This window comes from Saccopteryx bilineata, chromosome X, assembly GCF_036850765.1.
Source record: "Saccopteryx bilineata isolate mSacBil1 chromosome X, mSacBil1_pri_phased_curated, whole genome shotgun sequence".
Taxonomy (NCBI): domain Eukaryota; kingdom Metazoa; phylum Chordata; class Mammalia; order Chiroptera; family Emballonuridae; genus Saccopteryx; species Saccopteryx bilineata.
This window is the reverse complement of record NC_089502.1, coordinates 28219212-28243702: the sequence shown is the minus strand read 5'-3', so window position 1 is coordinate 28243702 and position 24491 is coordinate 28219212.

Here is a 24491-nt window from a genome sequence, read left to right as displayed (position 1 = left end):
GACATGGTTTAATAAAATTATTAGGTTTCAAGTGTACAATTCTATAATGCACATTTGTCAATTGCACAGTATTTATCACTCCAAGTCAAGTCTACTTCATCACCATTTATTGCCCCTTTAATCTTTACTACCTCCCCCAACCCCCTTTTCCTCTTGATAAGCCAGTCAGAGAAAGACAAGTATCATATTTCACTTATATGTGGAATCCAGTGAACAAAATAAACCACCACCAACAACAAAAGAAACAGACTTATAGATATGGAGAACACACTGACAGCTGTCAGAGGCAATGGAGTTTGTGGGGCTGGATGAAAAAGGTGAAGAGATTAAACATAGTACCATCCTGTCTTGATTAATGTTGCTTTGTAATAAATTTTGAAATTAGGAATTGTAATTCCAACTTTGTTCTTTTTTCCTTAGATTATTTTGATACTTTTGAGTTCCTGGAGTTTTCATAGAAATTTTTGGATCACTTTGTTAATTTGTACCAAAAAAAGCCAGCTTATATTTTGATATAGGGCACATGAGACCTTTAGATCAATTTATGGAGTACTGCAATCATAACAATATTAAGTTTTCCAATCTGTCATGATTAATTTTATGCGTCAACTTGACTAGGCCACAGCACCCAAATATATATTTAATCAAATAGTAGTCTGGAGTTGCTGGGACAGATTTTTTTAGATGAGAGTAACATTTAATACAATAGAATAAATAAGGCAGTTTACCCTCCATAATGTGGATGAACTTCATCTAATTAGTTAGAGGCCTTAAGAGAAATAATGACTGACCTGTGAAGGAAAGGAAATTATGCCTTCAGACTGCCCTCAAACACAAATATCAGCTCTTCCTTCAGTCTCCAGCCTGTTTTGCACTTCTTTTTTTAAAGTTATTCCTATGTATTGTATTCTTTTTGATGCTATTGGAAATGGAATTGTTTACTTATTTTTATTTTCAGATTGTGTATTGGAAGTACATAGAAATACAATGGATTTTTATATATTTATCTTGTATTTTGCAATTTTACATAATTCATTTATTCATTATAGTTTTTAAGTGGATTTTTAAGACTTTCTATATATTATATCAAGTCATGTACAAATAGAGATAGTTTTACCTCACCCTTTCCAATTTAGATACCTTTTATTTTATTTATTTGACTAATTCCCTAGTTAGAACCACCAGTAAATATTGAATAGAAGTGGTAAGAGCAGATACTGTCTTTTTTCCCAGTCTTGGAGGGAAAACATCCATTCATCTCTTACTATTAAGATGTTAGCTATGAGTTTTTGTAGATCATTTTTTTGATTGAGGATTTTTCTTTCTATTCAAGTTTCATTTCATGTTTCTGACATGAAAAGGTGCTGAATTTTGTCAATTTTTTTCCTAATCTATTGAGATGATCCATAGGAATTTTGTTTTTTATTCTGGTCATATGTTGTGGACAAGGACCACCGGGGGTGAGGACAATGGAAATGCAGAGACCTGGCTCAGGGGACCAGGTTCAGTGATGAAGATCCACTTTATTCAGGAAGTAAGCTAGTTTATAGACACAGGTTCAGCCTAACAAGGTGTCCTTCACAGCCAATGGCTGAAAAGATCAGGAAGCTGCTTGGTTGGTGCTTAGTTACCTCCTTACAGCAGGTAAGCTCCCTCCTAGGTGTGCCTAGGAGAGTTTCAGGTCCTGGAGTGTTCTCCCAGCATTGCATCAGCCACAGCTGCTAGGAATGCACTCTGCACTCCACCCACAGATCCCCCTTCTCTTTTAATTAGAGCCAATTGGACTTGATAAATGACAGCTTGCTGTTGTAGCTTCTAAATGCTAAGCATTAGGCAACGGAACCCTAGTAGAACTAAAACAACTATAATACCTATTATACTATATGCTAATAGATTAGCTGGATTAAACAATGAGGCAAGCTTCTGTAATGTTTGAATAGTTAGGAAATAGAACGAGGGTCTTAAACAGGGGATTCCTCCTAGGGGTCGGGATGTCATTTCCCTCCCATTGTGTTACAGAGACCTTCCAGGTACCGTTAAACACAGTTCCATTTTGATTGTAGAAAGTGGACGTAGGTCCATGCATGCCCCCTTCCCACAAAGGTCCCAGCATCCAAACACAGAACAGATAGCTTGCCGCGGGCTGCGTACTTTATATGATTGCATTCCATCTTTCGGCTTCCAATGCCAAACTTTGAGGTTGATGGTCTGTGCATCCAGGCCAGAGGCAATGTGACAGTCTCTCCAGGGAATTCCTTCTCTCGGGAGTGTTCTTAGATGTTCATCATACAGGAATGGGCAAAGAGGTGACCCTGGGAAGGCAAGGTTAGTGCGGTGGGCCCAGCTGTTGTTAACTAGGGGGAGGAGGGCTTGTAGGCCAAGTACTGAGCCTTGGTTGGTAGTACCATTTTCAGCAAAGTCCCCCATAGTATGATTTCAAAGGAGGACCCACCCCTCCAAGGGGATGGTGTTTTTATTCAGAGTAAACTTAAGTAGCATGGGGTCGCTGAGGTTACCTCATATAGTGCCGTTCCACTGTTGGAATTCTTGGCCACTATTGTCACAAGGAAGACTAAGGGAGCAGTTACTGGAATATACTGCTGGAAACTGTTGGCTATTAACTTCAACAGGCATAATTATGCCAGGGTAGGAAACAGATGCCCAGATGTGGGGGTCCACCTACATGTAGGAGTCAGTGATCACTATAGCACATACAAACAAGAACAGAGAACCAGGACCTGGGGGCCTGTCAGGGGCAATTCTCTGAGCCCACCCTGCCAAAGCCTCCACATCCCTCCAGGTGATGGGGTGCGCACACCGGCCATGTGGTCTTCTTCTGAAGCGCTGAGAACCTCTTCCCCTCAATTGTAGTCAGTGTGGAGAAGGCCAGGGCTGTGGCTTTGGATGGGTGAAGACTGAACCATTTAGTGGATGCCCAAGAAACCCTGTCAAACAGGGTGGGGGATTCCTGGGATCCAAATTGGCTGAAAAACACAAGTATAACCTCTCCCTTGTGTTAGAAGAGGGTGTTATCCTTGCCACTGTGCCATGGCTGGGTTCTTTCAGCGTCATTTCAGAGAGAGGGGTGGGGGAGAGTGAGAGAGCAAGAGATACAGAAAAATAGACAAGACAGACAGAAAAAACACATGGGGGCATATAGGCTTGCACATGGGTCTGCAACAGGAACACATGTTGGAGAAAATGGCGTCTGAGAGGCTGTGGTGGGGCATTGAGCCTTGGCAGGGAATGCGGAAGTAGTGACTTCAGCTTTTTCTGGTGGCTGGGCTGATGGCGCAGTTAGCAGTTTGGTTGGTTTTGTTTCTGCAAGCTCAGCCGCGATTTTGTCAAATTCGGAGGCTAAACTACTTTCCTCCTCAGTGGAGGGGGTGAATAGGAAGGTAGGGGCTCCTCCGAGAGAGAGGCAGGCTGTAATATCTTTGGCACTGGTGTAGGGTCCCCAGTAAGAGCACTGGTCAGGCAGGCATGTATCGCTAGCAGGGCAGGAATGAGGCTGAGAGCGAAGGTTTGTCCTTCATGTATTCAATACTTCCATCAAATGGATGTGCTGGAAAGTTCGGGCCCAAGTATTGAGGTCCCAAAGAGGTGCATCCTAGAGCCAAGGGTTGAAACCTGAGAGGATTTTCCAGTAGGCACAAAGATCCTTTTCATTAACTTTAACTTGCCTACTCTGAAATAGGGCATGCAGGGCTTGAGCCTGCAGGGCTCAGGAGTAAGGGAGAAGGTTTCCCATTGCAGAGGGTCACTCACCCATTCTTTGAGTGCTGGCTGGGTCCCTGTTCGAGGAGCTAGTATGTGGACAAGGCCCACCAGGGGTGAGGATGATGGAGACACAGAGGCCCGACTCCGGGGACCAGGTTCAGTGACGCAGATCAAATTTATTCAGGAAGTAAGCTAGCTTATAGACATGGGTTCAGCCAATAGGATGTTACAGCGTGTCTTTCATAGCCAATGGCTGAAAAGGTCAAGGAGCTGCCTGGTTAGCACTGAGTCACTTCCTTATAGTGGGCGAGCTCTCTCCTGGAGTGTTCTCACAGCATTGCATCAGCCACAGCTGCTAGGAATGCACTCTGCACTCTACCTACAATATGTTGTTATTAATTGGATTTCTTTAAGTTAATGTACCCCTGGATTCCTGAAATAAATTCAAGCTAGTCATGGTGTATAATTCTCTCTATATTTAAATGAATTTGCTTGGCAAGTATTGTATTCAGGATTTTTGAGCCTATATTCATAAGATATAATGGGCTGTACATTCTTTTTTTATTATTTGTTTTATTTTATTTTATTTTTCTGTACATTCTTCTTTTATAAATAAATTTTTATTTTAATGGGGTGACATCACTAAATCAGGGTACATATATTCAAAGAAAACATTTCTAGGTTATCTTGTCATTTAATTCTGTTGCATACCCATCACCCAAAGAGAGATCGTCCTCCATCACCCTCTATCCAGTTTTCTTTGTACCCTTCCCCTCCCCCTCCCCCTCCTTCCATCCTCCCACCCCCCGTAACCACCCCACTCCTGTCCATGTTTCTTAGTCTCATTTTTATGTCCCACCAATGTATGGAATCCTGCAGTTCTTGTTTTTTTCTGATTCACTTATTTCACTCCGCATAATGTTATCAAGATTCCAGCACTTTGCTGTAAGTGATCCGATGTCATCATTTCTTCTAGCTGAATAGTATACCATGGTGTATATGTGCCCCATCTTCTTTATCCAGTCTTCTTTTTTTTTTTACAGTGATTAAAAGCCTTTAAGCAAACCCTTGGCCAATACAGCAAGAATCCATAAAAGAGTAGTGTCCTTAACATGTTCACCAAGTCCAAGTTGGCCCCATCACCATGCCAAATTCCTGAAAAATGCAACCCAACCCCAGTTCAGTCTGTTAGGAGCTTTCACAGGAAGCAGGAGTCCAGAAAAAGTCCACATCCAGGAAAAGTCCACATCCAGGAAAAGTCCTCATGGCACTGGAATTGTTGTCCCCATTCTAAAATTTGCAGCTCATGTCCAAGTCCCAATGACTGCTGCTTCTAGCTGGTAATGATTCAGGTAGACTGGAAAAGCCATTTGCAGCATGCGTGGATATGGAGCTTCTGTTCTCCTTTGCCTGGAGAGATGAGACCAGGTTGCTTTTTCCTGGAGCTCTGCAACAGTCTCGGTATGGCTTCTTCAGTGTTCCTTGGTTGAAGAGTCCTCTTAGTTTAGTCCAAAGTTGGTTTTTCCAGATAATAGTTCTTAAAATTAGTTTGTAATCCACTTTGGTTCTGGGAGGTAGATGTTGGTACGTCTACCTACTCCAGCGCCATCTTGTCTCTCCTGTACATTCTTTTTTAATGTGATGTTGTTACCTGATTTTGGTATTTGTGGACTCATAGAATGAGTTGGGAAATGTTTCCAATTCTATTTTGGGGGGGGGGAAGTTTTCCAAGAATAAGTATTCTTCTTTAAATATTTGGTAGAATTCACCTGTAAAGTCACCAGGTCCTGAGGTTTTCTTTGTTAGGTGGCATTTGGTTACTGATTCAGTCTCTTTATTTGTATTTTCTCTCTTTTCTTGAGTCAGTTTTGTTCATCTGTATTTCCTAGGAATTTGTTCATTTAGTCTATTATCTAATTTATTGGCATGCAATTATTTATACTATTCATAATCCTTTTTATTTCTATAATATCATTGTCTTAACATGGGCTTCTATAACAAAGTACCATAGAATGGGTAGTTTATAAACAAAAAACATTTATATCTTACAGTTCTGGAATCTGGAAATCTGAGATCGGGGTGCTTGCATGGTTGAGTTCTAGTAATGTCTTCTTCTCATTTGTAGACTGTTATCTTCTTGTGTCCCCACAGCACTGAAGGGGACAAGGGAGTCCTCTGAGGTCTCTTTTATAAGGTCATTAATCCCATTCATTTATGAGAGTTCTGTTCTCATGAACTAACTTCTTCCTAAAGGCCCCACCTCAAAATACCATTGTTGGAGATTCAGTTTCAATAAAGAAATTGGGGAGGGGCACAAACATTTAGTCTATAGCAGCTATTTTTTTATTTCTGATTTTAGTAACTTGAGATTTATCTCTTTTTCTTTCTTCATCATTCTAGCTGAAGGTTTATCAGCTTCATTGATTTTTTCAGAGATCAAATGTTGATTTCACTGATTTTTTTCTGTATTATTTTTCAGTTTTGTTTATCCTTGTTCTAATCTGTACTATTTCTTTTCCTCTGTTTGTTCTAGGTTTAGTCTGCTTTACTTTTCCCAGTAACTTAATATGGAAAGTTATCTTATTGATTTGAGATCTTCTATTAAAAATAGGCATTCACAGCTATAAAATACCCCCTCAGCACTGCTTTATCTAGATTTCATAACTTAGTTTGCAAGCTATTATTATTTTCCTTTTGACAGAGATGAGATTCAGAGAGAGGGACAAACAGACAGGAAGGGATAGAGATGAGAAGCAGCAACTCCTCGTTGCAGTTCCTTAGTTGTTTATTGATTGTGTTTTCATATGTGCCTTGCCAGGGGGTTAGAGCAGAGCGAGTGACCCCTTGCTCAAGCCAGCGACCTTGGGCTCAAGCTATCAACTTTGGGCTTCAAGCTAGCCACATTTGGGCTCAAGCCAACAACCATGGAGTCATGTCTGATCCCATGCTCAAGCCAGCAACCTCACACTCAAGTTGATGAGCCTGTGCTCAAGCCAGATGAGCCCATGCTCAAGCCAGCAACCTCAGGATTTTGAACCTGGGTCCTCCATGTTTCAGTTCAATGCTCTATCTACTGAGCCACCTGGTCAGACTCCATGCAACTATTTTCATTTATCTCAAAGTATTTTCCAATTTCTCATGTGATTTTTTATTTGACCCCTTGGTTATTTAGTAGTGTGTATGTGAACATACCAAATTTCCTTCTATTACTGCTTTATCATTCTGTTCTGCAGCAAAGAACATACTTTGTATGAATACCTTCCATTTAACGATATTGAGATTTGTTTAAGGCCTACCATATAGTCTGTCTTAGAAAGTATTCCTTGTGCACTTGAGAAGAATGTGTACCTTGCTGATATTGGAAGGCTTGTTCTATAAATGTTCATTAAGGGTAGATATTTTATAGTATTCAGTTATTTTATAGTGTTCAGTTATTTTGTTACTATTCTGTCTTGTTCTATCCATTATTGAATGTGGATTATTGAAGTCTTCCAATATTATTACTGAATAGTTTATTTCTCCCTTAATTTCTGTCAGATTCTGCTTCCTGTAATTTGGTGTTCTGTAATTAGGTGCATATATTTATAATCATTATATATTCCTGGTGGATTTTTCCTTTTATTGTTACAAAATATCATTCTGTATTACTAAAAACACTTGTTTTTTAAACATCAATTTTGTCTCATATTAGTATAGTCACTCCAGCTTTCTTACTGTTGTTGGTTGCATGATATATCTTTTTCCATCCTTTTACTTTTAGTCTATTTATATATTTGAATCTTAAGTGTGTCTCCTGTAGACAACATATAATAATAATTACTTAACCTATTTTATTATTTAAAAATTTTAAAGTTAATTTATGGGGGTGACATTGGTTAATAAGATTATATAGGTTTTGGCCCTGGCCAGCTGGCTTAGTAGATAGAGCATTGGCCCAGTGTGTGGACATTCTGGGTTCGATTCCAAGTTAGGGCACACATGAGATGCAACCATCTGCTTCTTTTCCCTTCCCTCTCACCCTTCTCTCCCTCTTTTCCTTTTTTGCAGCCAGTCTCTCTGTTCAAGGGTTGGCCCTAGGCGCTGAGGGTAGCTTGGGTCATCCAAGCCTTGGCCTCAGGCACTAAGGATAGGTAGGTTGATTCATGCATTGGACCCAGATGGGAGTTGCCAATTGGATTCTGGTCGGGGTATATGCGGGAATCTGTCTCTCTATCTCCCCTCCTCTCACTTAAAAAAATAAATAGGTTTCAAGTATATAATTCTATGATACTTTTATCTGTATATTACATTGTGTGACAACCATCCAAAGGCAAATTTTCTGGCACCATATATTTGACTTTTTTTACTGCCCTTCCCTCCTTTCTGGTAACCACCATACTCTTGTCTGTGTATATGAATTTTTTTCTTGTTTGTTCATTTTTTGCTTTCAGTTTTATATTTCACATGAATGAAATCATATGGTTCTTTACTTTTTTCTGTCTGACTTATTTTGCTTAACTTGGTATTCTTGAGGTCTATCTACATTGTTGCAAATGGCAGTATTTCATATTTTTCTTATGTGATTAGTTTTCCATAGTATATATGTACCACATCTTTTTTTATCCAGTCATCTAGCAAAGGACACTTCAATTGTTTCTAAGTCTTGGCCACCATGAATTATGCTGTAATGAACATAGTGGTGCATATATCTTTGTGAATGTTAGGTTGCCAAAAAGGGATGTACAAGTACTCATGAATTTTATAAGAAATTTATTTATGCATCTGTGAACAGATGGGCTGAGACCCTAGTGGCTTCAGCAGCAAGAGGATGAAAAACCTCATCCTATATAGGACTGAGTTTGACATTATTTCCTGCTGCAAGGGAAAACTTCTGTTACCTGATGCAGTTAAACAGTGGGAGGGGTAGTGCGGTGCTAAGTAAAAGAATGTTCAAATAAGTGAAGGGAGGATGACTGTTAGGATGTCCCAGGGTCAGGTGGAGGTAAGATATTAATCAGGGTTGCTCAGGTGGAGAGCTATGGGAACTTCCTTGGTGCTGAGTCACCCAAAGTTCAGCCTGGCTAGTTGAAGCTTAGATTTGGGTACAGGATCCCCTAGCCAAACAGTAAATATTTGTTTTCAAATTATTCAGGTAGATACCCAGAAGAAGGTTGTTGGGTCATATGGTAACTTTATTCTTAATATTTTGTTGACCCTCCATACTGTTTTCCATAGCAGATATTACAGTTTATATACATTTCTCATTCAGCAGTAAATGAGGGTTCCTTTTCTTCCACAGCCTCTCCAATATTTGTTATTATTTGCCTTGTTGATAACACTGGGGAACAAAATTTTTGTTGCATCCACAAAAACACTTGTTCTTACCTAATTCAAATGTGCTGATCTCAAATCTGACATTAGTTTTTCTCTGTAAGCTACAGTTTTTGCAATTCAAGATTTTAGGTTTTCATTTTCTTGTAAAATTTTCAACATTTAGTTTAACATAATGAAGTGGAATGTCTTCTTGGGCATCATCTTTTTGAAAATATAATAATTTATGTAATGCAGTAAATACACTAATACACTAAAAGATATGATTGCATCAGAATTTGTCTACAATTTTGAAATAGAACATATTAAAACACTTATTGTAATTACAACATTTGCAAAAAAACTTATTTAAATTCTATTCAGGCAAAAATTTGCATTTGTAGTTCTTGTGTTTGTGTACTTGTTGAGGACAATCTCATTTGATGCTCCAGCAGCAGTCTGCTCATCACTAACAGCTCCCAGATTTTTGGGAAACTTATCAAGGTGATTGTTCAGGAAGTGAATCTTAATGCTCCTGTTACATCCAATGTTGCGGAAAGCCAACAGCATCCTTTGAACCAGAAGTTCAAAGTTTTCTGCTTTTTTTGTTGCCAAGGAAGTTCTTTGTAACTGCCACAAAAGACTGCCATGCTGCTTTCTCCTCCTTATTCATCTTCCTGGCGAATTCCTTGTCACGTATGAGGGTTCGAATTTGAGGTCCATCAAATACACCTGCTTTTATCTTCTTGAAAGACAAGGCAGGAAAAGCAGAAATAATATGCTGAAAGCATTCACTTTCTCTATTCAAAGCCTGAACAAACTGCTTCATTAAGCCAAGTTTGATGTGAAGTGGGGGAAAAATGATCCTGTCTCGATTAACTACAGGTTTATTCACAGTATTTTGCATCCCTACTTCCAGAGCTTCACGTTTCAGCCACTCCTTCTGTGTCCAGTGTTTCTCCTGAGCTCGGCTGTCCCATAAACACAGAAAGCAAGGATACTTCATGAAACCTCCCTGTTGTCCTAGCAGGAAATTTACCATTTTAAGATCCAAACAAATAATCCAGTTATACTCCTCATATTTTAGGAAGTCAAGGACAATTTTTTTTTGTCATTCTTACTAAGTCATTCAATTTGGGTTGGCTAAACTGCTGAGGGGTTAATGACTGCTTGGCATCAGAAGAGGACCTTTCAGATTCTACAACCATTTCCTCACGCATCTTATCAAAATATACTTGATCACCATGTTCACTTTCTTCATCCTTAGAAGAAATAAAACCATTGAAAACTGGAACCGGGAGTGTCTCAGAGTGTAGAATAGGTCATATTGCTGAAGGAATATTAGGATATGTGATCATATGCCATTTTTTTTGCTGATGCCCTTTGTATGGATCAGACAGAAGTAAGAGTCACTGCAGTGGTCCTTAGATTCATGCCAAACCATAGGAATACCAAAAAGCGTTCCTTTGTGTTTTCCTTTTGTCCAGTCACCAAGCATTTCCTCAGAATTATGACACACAATATGAGGAGCCCAATTCCTGTCTTGATCACCAAGGAGAACTTGAAAATAGGCAATATATGCACGTGTCACAAATGATGAAATATTGTGCCTTTGACATTGAAGTGTGTAACAGCCACATATGTAACAGAAGGTGTCAGGACTATTGTTACATTTATGCCTACTCAAAGAAGCCATGATTCAATCATAAAAAAGAGTGTTTTTATAATAATTTTTTACATTTAAAAACAACTACAATCATGTAAAAGTGATGTTTGTAAAACATTAATTGCCTTGTGGTTATGTTCAATCCAAGAGTCATTGCCCTTTATCTCCAATTTAAAAACCAATGCATGTAATTGAGACAGAGGAGGGATCAAAGGGACCAGAGGAAAAGAGGACAGAGGTAAAGGGGATGATAGGATGGGATAAACCTGAAGGGAAGGGGGGAGGGCGTTGTAGGGAGGGGGGCATAGGAGATGTTGAGGGGAATAGGGGGAGGGTGGATGCATTTGAGGTGACCCTAGAATCTATGTAAACACAATTAATTAAATAAAAAAATACATACAAAAAAATAAAAACCATTGCATGCCATTAAGTGTAACAAAAAGAAAGTAAAATTGCATAAAAACTAAAGCTTTTTTAAAATATTTGTTTCATTATGATTTTGGGTTATTTCCTTCATGGTTGCTCTCCTAAGGCTTATGATATGGATCTTATCAGAATTTGCTTCAGATTTATATTAATTGAATTCCAGTGAGATATAGAAATATTCTCCTTTGTCAATCTATTCTCCTTTACTTGTTTGGTGATAGTATTGTTATATGTATATGTTCAAAACAAAGCAACATAATGCTATAATTATAGCATTATACAATTTTATATCTTTAAAGAAACAGGAGCAAAGAGGGCATGTATATATTTATAGCTTTGGTTATATTAATCTTATTTCCCATTTCTGCTTCTTCATTTCTTCCTATTAATTCAAGTTACCATCTAAGCATTTCCTTAATCTAATATAGCTTTTCTACCCACCATCTCCTTTGTGTTGTTATTGGCAAATATATTATATTTCTATATGTTATAGGTCCAAGTGTACAATTATGTGTGTGTGTGTGTGTGTGTGTGTTGGGAAAACAGCTGTATCAGGCTTGTTGACTTGCACTTTGCATAATTAGTGCATGAGCATGTGGCAGAGCCATGTGTGCATAGCTTTTGTAAGGCTACAGGAGCTTGCCCACAGGGTGGACTGCAGATTGCTTGCCCGCCTCTGTGAGGAGACACTTTGCTGTTTGTTCATCTCCTGCAGTGAGAAGAGGGTTTTTCCTGCCTGTTTGCTCATCTACCCTTGTGAGAATCCATTAAACAGAAAAAGCCCAAAGCTTTCTAGCACCGCAGTTCCTCTACTGTCTGTCCGAATCCAATGTGAACCTGGCAGGCCTTGACCACCAGCATTACAGTATGTATATATGGATTTACAGTAAAATTTCTTTTTTTTAATTGGTTAAGAAAAGAAAGAAATAAGCATTTTTACCATTTTTTTCTAATAACATAATTACTTTAACAAGTTTTTTTTTTCTTTTTTTGTATGGATTGGAAATATTGTGTGGGGTCACTTTCAGCTCAGTATTTCTTATAAGGTGTGTCAACTAGCAACAAGTTCTCTCAGTATGTTGATCAAGGGATATATTTTAGCCTGACCAAGTGGTGGCACAGTGGATAGAGCATCAGACTGGGATGCAGAAGACCCAGGTTCAAGACCCTGAGGTCGCCAGCTTGAGTGTGGCCTCATCTGGTTTGAGCAAGGCTCACCAGCTTGAGCCCAAGGTCGCTGGCTTGAGTAAGGGGTCACCCCGTCTGCTGGAGGCCCCCGGTCAAGGCACGTATGAGAAAGCAATCAATGAACAGCTAAAGTACTGCAACAAAGAATTGATGCTTCTCATCTCTTTCCCTTCCTGTCTTTCTCTGTATGTCCCTCTCTCTGTCTCAGAAAAAAAAAAGGAATATATTTTACATTTATTATTTAAAGATAGATTTAAGCCTGACCTGTGGTGGCGCAGTGGGATAAAGCATCGACCTGGAACACTGAGGTTGCCGGTTTGAAACCTTGGGCTTGCCTGGTCAAGGCACATATGGGAGTTGATGCTTCCTGCTCCTCCCACTTCTCTCTCTCTCTCTCTCTCTCTCTCTCTCTCTCTCTCTCTCTCCCCTCTCTAAAAATCAATAAAATAAAATATTTTAAAGATAGATTTAAGGGATATAAATTCTTATTTTATTTAGAAAGTTAAATTCGATGTGGTGACATTGGTCCATAAGAGTACATAGTTTTCAGGTAAACACTTCTATAGTATTTAAACTATAGACTGTGTTTTGTACCCATCACCCAAAGTCAAATTATTTTCCATCACTGTATATCTGTCCCTATTTACTTTGCTCCCCCCAACCCTACCCCTCTCCCGTAACCACTTCACTTTTATCTGTGTCCATGATTCTCAGTTTTATATCCCATCTATTTGTGAAATCATACAGTTCTTAGCTTTTCTGATTTACTTATTTCACTCAGTATAATATTCTCAAGGTCCTATACATGTTGTTGTAAATGTTACTATGTCATCATTTCTTATGGCTGAGTGGTATTCCATTGCATATATGTACTACATCTTCTTTATCCAATAAATCCTTTATCAAGGGATACTTTGGTTGTTTCCATGTCTGGGCTTCAGTAAATAATGTTGGGATGAACATTGGCGTGTGTGTGTCATTGTGTAAGTGTTTTGTTTTTTTTTTTTTAGTTTTTTAGGTATATACCCAGTAGAGGGATTGCTGGTTCATATGGTAATTATAGTTTTAGTATTTTGAGGAACTACCATACTTTCTTCCATAATGGCTATACCAGTTTACATTCTCACCAGCAGTGAATGAAAGTTCCTTTTTCTCCACAGCCTCTCCAACACTTATTATGACCTGTCTTGTTGGAACTAGCCAATCTATCAGGTGTGAGGTGGTATCTCATTGTAGTTTTGATTTGCATTTCTTTAATATTTAGTAAAGATGAACATCTTTTCATATATCTGTTGACCTTTTTATGTCTTCTTGGGAGAAGTGTCTGTTCAGGCCCTCTCCCTGTTTTATAATGGGATTGTTTGTTGCTGAGCTTTCTAGTTCTTCATGTATTTTGGATATTAACACCTTATTGGAGCTGTTGTTTATAAATGTCATGTTCCACCTGGTTGGCTCCCTTTTTGTTTTGTTGTTGTTGTTTTTTGTTTGTTTTTGTTTTTTGATTTTTTTGTCTTGCAGAAGCTTTTTAGTTTGATGTAGTCCCATTCATTTACATTTGCCTTTACTTCCCTTGCCTTTGTGGTCAAATTCATAAAATGTTCTCTACTGGCCAAGGTCTGTGAGTTTAGTACCTATATTTTCTTCTGTGTAATTCATTATTTCAGATCTTATATTTAAGTCATTGATTCATTTGGAATTAATTTTTGTGCATAGGGAAAACGTGTGGTTAAGTTTCGTTCTTTTGCATGTGTCTTTCCAATTATCCCAACACCATTTATTAAAGAGATGACAGTGTTTTGTTGTTATTTTGAGCACTTTGAATAGCTTTCCTCTTGCCTTTTGGTCTCCATTTATTTTTGTTTGTTTGTTTTTGTTTTTTGACAGAGACAGAGAGAGAGTTAGAGAGAGGGGCAGATAGGGACAGACAGGAAGGGAGAGAGATGAGAAGCATCAATTCATTGTTGTGGCATTTTAGTTGTTCAATGATTGTTTGTTCATTGATTGCTTTCTTATATATGCCTTGACTAGGGGGGCTACAGCAGAGCGAGTGGACCCTTACTCAAGCCAGAGACCTTTGGGCTTAACCAGCAAACATGGGGTCATGTCTATGATTCCACACTCAAACCAGTGACCCCTTGCTCAATCTGGTGAGCCTGTGCTCAAGCAATATGAGCCCGTGCACAAGCTGGAGACCTTGATGTTCCAAGCCTGGGTCCTCCACATCAGTCTAATGCTCTATCCACTGTACACCACCTCATCAGGGTGGTCTCCATTGTTTTTTATTACAAATCTGCTATTAATCTTATTGGAGTTTTCCTTTTAAGTGACACGTTTTTGTCTCATGACTTTCAGAATGTTTACAATCATGAGTCTTTTTGAGGATCTGGTTACTTTTATCATACTTGAAATTCATTGAGTTTCTTAGATATGTAGATTAAAATACTTTCATCAAATTTGAAAATATCCAGCCATTATTTTTTGAATATATTTTTCTACTCTTTTCCCTATTGTCACTTCTATTACATACTTGTTCATGTACATTATGAGATCCTATATGTCTCTGATGTTATTTTTGTTTTCTTCCTTTTTCTTTCTGTTATTTGGATTGCAATTCAAACTTGCCATTTTTTTCTTCTCCTGTTTTAAGTCAACTTAAACCCCTTTTGGTAATTTTCTTCTTTTTTTTTGAGTGAGTGGGGGGGGAGAAAGGGAGAGAGAGGGTAGAAGTATCAACTTGTCATTGCTTTCACTTTAGTTGTGCATTGATTGCTACTCGTATTGACCAGGGCCAAGCCACTGTTCCCTTGCTTAAACCAGTAACCTTGGGCTTTTCATGCTAGTGACCATAAGGTTTAAGCTGGCAAACTTTTGATCATGTGGATGATCCCATGCTTAAGCCAGTGACCCCATGCTGACGAGCCCGTGCTCATTAGAGCCAGTGACTTTGGGGCTTCCAACCCATGACCTCGGCATTTCAGGTCAATGCTTTACCCACTGTGTCATCACTGGTCAGGTGGTGAGATTTTTGTTTCAGTTACTATAATTTCATCTTCAGAATTTCCATTCTTTTTATGAAGGTATACCTTAGAGATACTGTGGTTTGGTTCCAGACCACTACAAAAAATAAACATAGCAATAAAGCAACTTACATGAATTTTTTGGTTTCCCAGCATATATAAAATATATGTTTATACTTATTGTAGTCTATTAAGTGTGCAATACCATTTTATATATATATAAATGTACATATCTTAAAATATTGCTAAAAATTATAAACATTATTGGAGCCTTTTTGTGAGTCGTAATTTTTTTCTTGGAGGGGTATTGCTTTGATGTCAATGAAAATGCAATATTTGAGGGGAGAAATAAGGCAAAATGCAATAAAACTAGGTATGCCTGTATATAGGTCAGACTTCACTATTTCTTTATATGTCTTTATTTATTTATTTTTTAGAAATGGTGTATTTTTTATAATATATTGTAGCAACTCTGGTTGGTGGTCCACAATACCCCCCTCATTGGGGGTGCTAGTTATACTTATTTTTTTAGTCATTTGTTTATGGCTAACCTGATCATTTTAATGAAATGTGTTTTCCTCTTATAGCTTGATGCTCCTTGGGAGAGACAGCCCTGGGTATGGACACAGTCACCCTGGAATGATAGGTATTTTGGCAGGGCTCTCTTTGTTTTCTTTCACTAGCACACCCAACTATTAAGCTTCACTAATTGCTGACTGATTGTTCTGTTGTTTCAACAATACCTTGGAGAATTAATGGTTCTACAGACTGATTCAATTAAAATCAGATCCTTTGTGAGTACAGTTTTTTTTATAATGGTTTCCTACAGACTCATCTCTTCAAACTTTTTTCTTTCCATTCTCTCTCCCACTCCCCATCCCCCTTTTATGTGAGATATAATTGATATATAATATCATGTAAGTTTAAGGCAGCGGTTCTCAACCTGTGGGTCGCGACCCTGGCGGGGGTCGAACGACAAAAACACAGGGGTCACCTAAAGCTATTGGAAATACATAATAGCATTATTTTATTTATTTATTTTTTAATGGGGTGACATCAGTAAATCAGGATACATATATTCAAAGATAACATCTCCACGTTATCTTGTCGTTCAATTATGTTGCATACCCATCACCCAAAGTCAGATTGTCCTCTGTCACCTTCTATCTAGTTCTCTTTGTGCCCCTCCGCCTCCCCCCTTCCCTGTCCCTCTCCCCCTTCCCCCCGTAACCACCACACTCTTATCAATGTCTCTTGGTCTCACTTTTATGTCCCATCTATGTATGGAATAATGCAGTTCCTGTTTTTTTCTGATTTACTTATTTCACTCCGTATAATGTTATCAAGATCTCACCATTTTGCTGTAAATGATCTGATGTCATCATTTCTTATGGCTGAGTAATATTCCATAGTGTATATGTGCCACATCTTCTTTATCCAGTCATCTATTGACGGGCTTTTTGGTTGTTTCCATGTCCTGGCCACTGTGAACAATGCTGTAACGGCTGCATGTGTCTTTATGTATCAATGTTTCTGAGTTTTGGGGGTATATACCCAGTAGAGGGATTGCTGGGTCATAAGGTAGTTCTATTTTCAGTTTTTTGAGGAACCACCATACTTTCCTCCATAATGGTTGTACTACTTTACATTCCCACCAACAGTGGATGAGGGTTCCTTTTTCTCCACAACCTCTCCAACATTTGCTATTACCTGTCTTGTTAATAATAGCTAATCTAACAGGTGTGAGGTGGTATCTCATTGCAGTTTTGATTTACATTTCTCTAATAACTAAAGAAGATGAGCATCTTTTCATATATCTGTTGGCCATTTGTATTTCTTCCTGGGAGAAGTGTCTGTTCATATCCTCTTCCCATTTTTTTATTGGATTGTTTGTTTGTTTGTTGTTGAGTTTTAGGAGTTATTTGTATATTTTGGATATTAGGTCCTTATCTGAGCAGGTGTTTAAAAATATCATTTCCCATTTAGTTGGCTGTCTGTTTATCTTGTTATCAGTTTCTCTTGCTGAGCAAAAACTTCTTAGTCTGATGTAGTCCCATTCATTAATTTTTGCCTTCACTTCTCTTGCCTTTGGAGTCAAATTCATAAAATGCTCTTTAAAGCCCAGGTCCATGAGTTTAGTACCTATGTCTTCTTCTATGTACTTTATTGTTTCAGGTCTTATGTTTAGATCTTTGATTCATTTTGAGTTAATTTTAGTACAAGGGGACAAACTGTAGTCGAGTTTCATTCTTTTGCATGTGGCTTTCCAGTTTTCCCAGCACCATTTGTTGAAGAGGCTTTCTTTTCTCCATTGTGTGTTGTTGGCCCCTTTATCAAAAATTATTTGACCATATATATGTGGTTTTATTTCTGGGCTTTCTATTCTGTTCCATTGGTCTGAGTGTCTATTTTTCTGCCAATACCATGCTGTTTTGATTGTCATGGCCCTATAATATAGTTTGAAGTCAGTAATAGCCATTCTAACAGGTATGAGGTGATAGCTCATTATAGATGTCATTTGAATTTCCCCGATGATTAGTGATATTGAGCATCTTTCATGTAACTGTTGGCCAGTTTTATGTCTTCTCTGGAAAAATATCTATTTAGTTCCTCTGCCCATGTTTAAGTCATATTATTATTATTATCATTTTGATTATTTTTGCTGTTGAGTTTTATGAATTCTTTATCCATTTTGGATATTAACCCCTTTTCAGAAAAGTGATTTGAAAATATTTTCTCTTATTCTGTAGGTTGCCTTTTCATTTTCTTGACTGATTCTTTAGGAATACAGAAGCTATTTAGTTTAATAAAATCCCATTTGATGATTTTTTTTTGGTGTCATATATATAAAAAATCATTGCTAAGACCCACATCAAGGAGACTTTTCCCTATATTTTCCTCTAAGAGTTTTATGTTTTAAGATCTTATATTTAATTTCTTAATCTATTTCAAGTAAATTTTTGTGAGTTATATAAGATAGAGTCTAGCTTCATGCTTTTGTCTGTCATTATTCAGTTTTCCAAATATTATTTATTGAAGACTGTTCTTTCCTCATTATCTGTTTGTTTTGGGGTCCCTTGTCTCATATTATTTGACCATCTATGCATAGGTTTATTTCTGGGTTCTTAAATCTGTTCCATTGGTCTGTGTATCTGTTTTTATGCCACTACTATACTGTTTTGATTACTAGAGCTTTGTAATACAGTTTGAAATTAGGAACTGTGATGACCTCAGCTTTATTTATTTATTTATTTATTTATTTTATTCATTTTAGAAAGGAGAGGGGGGGGAGAGAGGAGAGAGATAGAGGGGGGGGAGGAGCAGGAAGCATCAACTCCCATATGTGCCTTGACCAGGCAAGCCCAGGGTTTTGAACCAGTGACCTCAGCATTTCCAGGTCGATGCTTTATCCACTGCGCCACCAATGCCCTCAGCTTTGATGTTCTTTCTCAAGATTTCTTTGGCTGTTTGGAATCTTTTGTGTGGTTTCATATAAATTTTAATTAATTTTTTAAATTTCTGAGAAAAAATGGTATTGGGATTTTGATAGAGATTGCATTGAATCTAAAAATGGGCTTGGGTAGTATACCAATATTAATTCTTTGATCCATAAACATGAGCTATCTTTTCATTTATTTGCATTTGTTCAGTCTCTTAAACTAGTGTCCTCTAGTTTTTTGGTGCATAGATCTTTCACTTCCCTGGTTAAACCTATTTCTAAGTATTTTATTGTTTTGATTATATTGCAAATGAAATTGTTTTCTTTATTTCTTTTACAGATAGTTCATTGTTAGTGTATAGAGACTAAAGAGGAAAAGGAAAGTCTGTTGAATTTATCAAACTTTTCTCTTTCCATTGTCCTTTATTCTTTCTTGATATTTCAATATTCCTTCTTTTATCATTGCCTTTCTGTTTTATGAGTTTTCTCTAGTCATATTTCAAGGTATGTCTGCTGGTAATAAAATCTCTTAATTATCCTTCATCTGACATAGTCTAGATTTCTCCTTTTTCCATGAAGGATAATTTCATTGGATATAAAATTTTGAATTAATATTTTTTGTTTTGTTGGTTTGTTTTTTGCTTAAGCTTTCAAAAAAACAAAAACAGAGTATTACCCTTCCTTCTTGCCATAATGTAGAGCCTCTGTCTCATGAATGAAGGGTGTACAGAGAAGAGAGCTTCAGCCTCTTGACTGAACTTACCAGAACTTGTAATAAGAAATATACTCTTATTTGACTGGAATTTTTTTTTCCTGGAAGTAAGGTGATATGTCTCTCTTGCTGCTTTTTAGAGTTTTCTTTGTCTTTAATTTTCAGATACAGTGGTATCTTGAGAAACCAATTTAATTCGTTCTGTAACCGAACTCATAAGTCAGTCAACTCGTATATCAAACTGCTGATCCTGGACCCGTGCACAACGTGCCAACTAGCGGCAGCTTCCTGAATCATGACTCATATCTCAGAATTTTGCTTGGATCTCGAACAAAAATACAGATCATATATTAAAAAATTCGTATGTGTGTCTCTTTGTATCTCAAGGTACTACTGTATTTGATTAAAATATATTGTAACATGAATTTGTTTGGCATGGATTTGTTTGAGTTTATCCTATTTGAAATTGGTTCACCTTCCTGAATTTGCAAGAAATGTATTTTGCCAATTTTTGTGAATTTTAAGCCAGTATTTCTTTTTAATTTAATTTAATTTTTTAAATTTATTTATTGTATTTACATAGATTCTAGTGTCTTCCCAAAAGCATACCCCCAAACCCGTATTCCCCCCAACATCTCCCCTACCCCCCTTTCAAACAGCTTCCTCCCCCCTTCCCTTCAGGTTTAATTCCCTTCCTCGGTTCACATTGTTCCTTGGATTCCTTAAATGGGTGAGGTCATATGATATTTTTCTTTCTCTGCTTGGCTTATTTCTCTCAACATAGTAGTTTCCAGGTCCATCCATCTTGTTGAAAAGGTAATATTTCCTTCTTACTCATAGCCCCATAGAATTCCATTGTATATATGTACCACAGCTTTTTAATTCACTCGTCCACTGACGGACACGTGGGCTGTTTCCAGATCTTCGCTATTGTGAACAATGCTGCCATAAACATGGGGGTGCATTTCTTTTTTTCAGTAGGTGATATGGTGTCCTTGGGAAATATTCCTATAAGTGGGATGGCTGGGTCAAAGGGCAGATCCATTTCTAATGTTTTGAGGAATCTCCATACTGTTTTCCACAGTGGCTGTACCAGTCTACATTCCCACTGGCAGTGAAGGAGGGTTCCCCTTTCTCTACATCCTCGCCAGCACCTATTATGTGTTGTTTTGTTGATGAGCGCCATTCTGATTGGTGTGAGGTGGTATCTCATTTTGGTTTTAATTTGCATTTCTCTAATGATTAGTGATGTTAAACATTTTTTCATCTGTCTATTGGCCATCTGTATGTCCTGTTTGGAGAAGTGTCTATTCATTTCTTGGGCCCATTTTTTGATGAATTTTTTGTCTTCCTGGTATTGAGTTTACAAGTTTGTATAAATTTTAGTTATTAACCCCTTATCAGATGTATTGTCAAATATGTTCTTCCATTGTGTGGTTTGTCTTTTTATTCTGTTCATATTGTCTTTAGCTGTGCAAAAGCTTTTTAGTTTGATATAGTCCCATTTGTTTATCCTATCTTTTATTTCATTTGCCTGTGGAGATAAATCAGCTAATATATTGTTGCGATAGATGTCGGTGAACTTACTGCCTATGTTTTCTTCTAAGATGCTTATGGTTTCACGACTTACATTTAAATCCTTTATCTATTTTGAGTTTATTTTTGTGCATGGTGTAAGTTGGCAGTCTAGTTTCATTTTTTTTGCAGGTAGCTGTCCAATTTTCCCAACACCGTATGTTAAAGAGACTGTTTTTACTCCATTGTATGCTCTTACCTCCTTTGTCAAATATCAATTGTCCATAAAGGTGTGGGTTTATTTCTGGGTTCTCTGTTCTGTTCCATTGATCTATATGCCTGTTCTTATGCCAGTACCAAGCTGTTTTGAGTACAAGGGCCTCATAGTATAACTTGATATCAGGAAGTGTGATATCTCCCACTTTATTCTTCTTTCTCAAGATTGCTGAGGCTATTTGTGTTCTTTTTTGGTTCCATATAAATTTTTGGAATATGTGTTCTTTATCTTTGAAGTATGTCATTGGTATTTTAATTGGTATTGAATTGAATTTATAAATTTCTTTGGGTAATATAGACATTTGAATGATGTTTATTCTTCCTAAACATGAACACGGTATATGCTTCTGCTTGTTTATGTCTTCCTTGATTTCTTTTATCAATGTTTTATAATTTTCTGAGTATAAGTCTTTAACCTTGGTTAAATTTATTCCCAGGTACTTTTTTTTTTTTGCAATAGTGAAGGGGATTGTTTCCTTAATTTCTCTTTCTGACATTTTATTGTTCATATATAAAAATGCCTCTGATATCTGTGTATTAATTTTATGTCCTGCCACTTTGCTGAATTCGTTTATCAGGTTCAGTAGTCTTTTGACTAAGACTTTAGGGTTTTCTCTATATAGTATAATATTATCTGCAAATAATGATAGTTTTACTTCTTCTTTTCCAATGTGGATGCCTTTTATTTCTTCTTGATTGACTGCTGTAGCTAGAACTTCCAGTATTATGTTGAATAATAGTGGTGAAAGGTGGCCTTGTTCCTGATTTTAGGAGAATTGTTTTTAATTTTTGTCCATTGAGCATGATGTTGGCTGTGGGTTTGTCATGGATGGCCTTTATCATGTTGAGGTATATTTCTTGTATTCCCACTTTGCTGAGCGTTTTGATCATAAACGGGTGCTGGATTTTATTTTATGCTTTTTCTGCATCTATTGAAATTATCATGTGTTTTTTCTCCTTCCTTTTGTTTATGTGGTGAATCACACTGATTGATTTACGAGTGTTGTACGATCCTTGCCTCCCCAGAATAAATCCCACTTTATCATGATGTATAATTTCTTTCATGTATTGCTGGATCTGGTTTGCTAATATTTTGTTGAGGACTTTAGCATCTAAATTCATCAGGAATATTGGCCTATAATTTTCTTTCTTTGTGTTATCTTTGCCTAATTTTAGAATCAGAATTATGCTTGCCTCATAAAAGGAACTTGGAAGTGTTCCTTCCTCTTGAATTTTTTGAAATAGCTTGAGAAGGATAGGAGTTAGTTCTTTAAATATTTGGTAAAATTCACCAGTGAAGCCATTGGGCACCAGGGTTTTGTTTTTTGGGAGCTTTTTAATAACTGCTTCAATCTCATTTGTTGTTATCAGTCTGTTTAGGTTTTCTGATTCTTGTAGATTGATTTTTGGAAGATTATATGTTTCAAGGAATTTGTACATTTTACCTAGGTTCTCTAATTTTTGGGCATACAGTTCTTCATAGTATTTTCTTACAATTCTTTGTATTTCTGTTGTGTCAGTTGTTATTTCTCCACTCTCACTTCTAATTTTATTTATTTGATTCCTCGTTTTTCTTTTCTTGGTGAGTCTCTTGAAAGGTTCTTCGATCTTTTTTACCCTTTCAAAGAACCAGCTCTTGGTTTTATTGATCCTCTGTATTGTTTCTTGAGCCTCAATGTCATTTATTTCTACTCTGATCTTTATTATTTCCTTCCTTTTACTACCTCTGGGCATTACTTGCTGTTCTTTTTTTAATTCTCTTAGATGTAGGGTTGTTTATATGAGTTTTTTCAAGCTTCTTAAGGAATGCCTATAGTGCTATGAACTTCCCTCTCAGCTTTTCCTGTGTCCCATAAATTTTGAGTTTTTGTATATTCATTATCATTTCTTTCTATGAATTTTTTTATTTTGTCTTTCATTTCATTGTTAACCCATTCGTTATTTAATAACGTGCTATTTAGTTTCCACGTGTTTGAGTATTTTTCAGTTTTTTTTGTTGTTGTTGTGGTTGATTTCTAGTTTCATGCCATTGTGGTCAGAGAAAATGCTTCATATGATTTCAATCTTCTTAAATTTGTTGAGCTCACTTTTGTGTCCTAACATGGTCTATCCTAGAGAATGTACCATGAGCACTTGAAAAGAATGTATATTCTGCTCCTTTAGGATGAAAGGTTCTGAAGATATCTATTAAATTCAGCTGATCTAGTGTGTCCTTTAAGTCTGCTGTTTCTTTGTTCATTTTCTTTCTGGAGGATCTATCTAGTGATGTTAGTGGGGTATTGAAATCTCCTACTATTATGGTATTGCTGTTGATCTCACCCTTTATATCCATCAAAGTCTGTTTTATATAATTAGGAGCTCCTATATTAGGTATGTAGATATTTATGATGGTTATGTCTTCCTGTTGGATTGCTCCCTTTATCATTGTGTAGTGACCTTCTTTATCTCCTTTTATAGCCTTTGTTTTAAAGTCCATTTGGTCTGATATAAGTATTGCTACCCAGCTTCCCTTTCTTTTCCATTTGCATGAAATATTTTCTCCATCCTTTTATCTTTAGTCTATGTGTATCTTTTATTTTGAGGTGTGTCTCTTGTAGACAGCATATGTATGGGTCCTGTTTTCTTATCCATGCAGTGTTTGGATCAGTTAATCCATTTACATTGAGGTTATTATTGGTATGTAGTTGTTCTTTGCCATTTTGTTCTTTAAAGCTATATTCCTCTATTGCTGTGTTCTTTTCCCCCTTTGTTCTGTTTACAACAGGCCTCTTAACATTTCTTGCAGCATTGATTTGGTTATAATGAATTCCTTAAGTTTTTTTTTTTTTGTCTGGGAAGCTTTTTATTTCTCCTTTGATTTTAAACAATAGCCTTGCTGAATAATGTATTCTTGGTTGTAGGTTCTTGTTCTGCGTTACTTTGAATATTTCTTGCCATTCCCTTCTGGCCTCAAATATTTCCATTGAGAAGTCAGATGTCATCCTGATGGGGGCTCCTTTGTAGGTGATGGCCTTTTTTTCTCTAGCAGCTTTTAATATTTTCTGTTTATCTCTTAGCTTTGCTATTTTAAATATGATGTATCTTGGTGTAGATTTTTTTGTTTCTCTTTAATGAAGTTCTCTGTGCTTCTTGAATTTGTGTGACATTTTCCTGCCTCAGCTTAGGGAAGTTTTCTGCTATGATTTGATTGAACAAGATTTCTAACCCATGTAATTTCTCTTCTTCTTCAGAAACTCCTATAAT